Source organism: Apium graveolens, chromosome 4, assembly GCF_009905375.1.
Source record: "Apium graveolens cultivar Ventura chromosome 4, ASM990537v1, whole genome shotgun sequence".
NCBI classification, from domain to species: domain Eukaryota; kingdom Viridiplantae; phylum Streptophyta; class Magnoliopsida; order Apiales; family Apiaceae; genus Apium; species Apium graveolens.
In genome coordinates, this window is record NC_133650.1 from 102816550 (window position 1) to 102819622 (window position 3073).

Below are 3073 nucleotides of genomic sequence, written 5' to 3' on the forward strand. Positions count from 1 at the left end.
CTATGGCCCACCGTTGACCTACTGTAGTCATTCATTTTCCATGAAGTTTTAATAGCTAACCATACGGAGTCCATTCATATCATATCGAATTCTTCTAAGGAGGTAACATGATCACCGTTCTTGATTCATGAAGAACACTCCTGATCCTGACGTACATTCATGACGTGAAGCAGATAAAATTGCAGAAGAGTTTTAATCAAAGCAACGATAGCAGGTTAATACCATTCTTAATCATATGCCTTAAATAGAAGACTTAACTCAAAGGTTCGTCTAGTCCTTTTGGAAACATGGTCCTGGCTTATCCCAAGATAGGACCTCCTAAGATAGATAGCCCGTTCATGGCGATTACACGAATTAAACTTTTACTAACTACTATTACGGTTGGGTATTGCACAGTCATCAGAAGGAATGTCAATCTTCCAAACCATAATACAACCTTCACAGTTTTAACCATCATCACTGTATTCCTCTGGCACAAGCGCCTATAATTATCCTCTTACCTTTAAAGTGTCGGCCACCTCTTTGGCCTTTCCTGATATTAAAATTTCCTTATAGTCAATGTCATTTTAACCACCTCCAAATAAATTTTCTACCTTATTTCAATCACTGCTTTTGTGAAGATGTATTCCTTAAAATCTGATGAGTAAAAAAAAAATATCACCATTTTTCCATAAGTTATTGCCTCAGTCTTTAGAGGTTAATCACTGTCACGACTGACTCTCAATCATACTTAGAACATCTTTTATCTTAAGTCTTAATTGCCCTGAATAATTTCGACCTTTACTGGTTCGATCCATACTTTCTCGTGGTTTAACACGTGCCCCACTTGGCATCATTATAATTACGTCATATTTCCTTTATCCACATTTCTATTCTTGAGAATTTTGAATATTACCTTTTTCCTTATAAAACCTCTAAGGTTATCCTTCAATCGTTCCTCCTGTATTCCCTAGATACAGGGCATATCACAATACCATTTACTAATAGTAGAACCATTGTCTATATACTTCTGCAAAATTTCTCCACTGATTCTTAAAGGTTGTTGTTACCTTAACCCTTTCCCAATCATACTGTCAAAACTCATACTGTCCCTATTAAGGGTGACATGCCAACCTTTATGCAGTCCCCTAGGATTCATTTTAAGTTACCAATGTTCTATCCTTAATTCCACCTTAAAAAGGTACCTGCATCCTTCCACGAATAAATCAAGTCATATATCCTTGATAGATTATCATATTCATCATTCCCACCTCGATAGTCTATACCTAACTTCATAATAGCATCCTTATTCAAATTGAGGTCAATCCATATGGCCTCCAAACGATAACAACGGTTATCCGCTTGTCTTGCCTAATTTGGTAACGATAACAAGGATGTTCTGGAAGATATTGGTCGTGTTCAACGTGAACTTCTTCTTAATAATTCCTTATTTACTTTTGTTGTTTATCTCAACAGTCACCTCAATGTTGGGATATCTTTCATACCTGGCGTCTCCCTTTCTGGGTATCAAGCCACCGGTCTTACATTTCACCTTCTTGAAGGTCACTTCCTTCATCCAATTTTTCCTAATTTCTTACTTCCTTATCCCCTTAGTCTATCCGCGTCTCATTATTTATCCTTCGAATTATCTCAAGGTTTCCTCGAATCCTCCCAACTTACAGGGGATAACTATATGTATCTCTTATGCCCTCAACCATCAATTTTAACTTATGGTGAATCACCCTCATCCTGACGAATGTATACTTTTCTATTTCTATTGCTACGAGTCGTTAGGGTTTCCTCATACCCAACTCCCTTATCATACCTCAAACTCTATTGCCGTTATATTCCTTTCCACTTCAATTTTTTTTTTCCTTTCTCTTATCATTATTTCATGAACCAACACAACATAAGCATTGATTTCAACATCCCGTCATTCTGGATTCGTGCCCTTAGAACGAATCTTGACCACTTTTACAACTTAAATTCACAATTCATCATACTCGTCTGCCTTTGTTCTGGCTCTAAAGCTTTTACACTCTCTCCATAACCTTGGGAATTACTTTCCCGAAAACAATTGGCTGAATTTTAATCAGTTTATCATAACCTCCGGCTCCGTGCCTTTCTTGGTCTTTCACCAGCGGGTGGTCTCTCTCTTAGGAGGGTGAGTGATAAAAATAGTCTTTTGTGATTCGTCAATCATTTAGAATCTCAAATGATTCCTATATTTCCTTTAGCCAGGCTCTTGCCTCGACTAGGTCAACCTGTTCCTTGGAACTCTGAGAGCTTAGCGACTTAAAGGTCCTGAAAGAATTTCTCACCGCACTGTCTCCTCAGGGTGGTGGTTGGGGATAATAGTCTAAGTTCTTTTTAGACAGGTCCATGAATTACCGTATAGGAGTACCGTCTCGGGTCTCCTTTCCTTACTCGACTTTCTGTTTCCTTAGTATGAAATGTTTCATCCTACTCCCCATAATTGGGGTCATCTTTTAATTTAAAATCCTTATTTTCCACTCTATTATGTCATGGGTTCCTTCTATCTTGATGGCGACCTCCCTGACTATCACGTTCAGGGTTTACTCTAAATCTTATTCCTTAAACTATGGCTCTCATCTAAGTTCTCATCCTTACGCTCTTGAACTTTCGGAACCCAAATTCTATAGGAATACCTCATTATTCCCTTATCATCTTTCTCGATATCAATCTTTTATCTAATTGTTGGCTCCCTGCCTTCATTCATAACTTTTTCTGGCACAATATGATCTTTTCCAATAATTCGGGCTGTATTGCAATCTCAAACAGCTTTTCGGTACCGGCTCCGGTTACCTTCACTTCTATTTCCATTTTCTCAAAATCTCTTATAAACTCTCCAAAAGACATTATCATCTTGAGTCTCTCCTTTTTACTAAGGGCATCAGCCACCATATTGGCTTTCCCCGAATGATAAAGAATCTCCCAATCATTATTCTTGATTAGCTCTAACTGCCTCCTCTGGCATATGTTGAGCTCTTTCTACGTGAAAATGTACTGAGCACTTATGGCTTAGGTAATTCTCGCACTTCTCTCCATACAAGTAGTGCCTCCAATCCTTAGG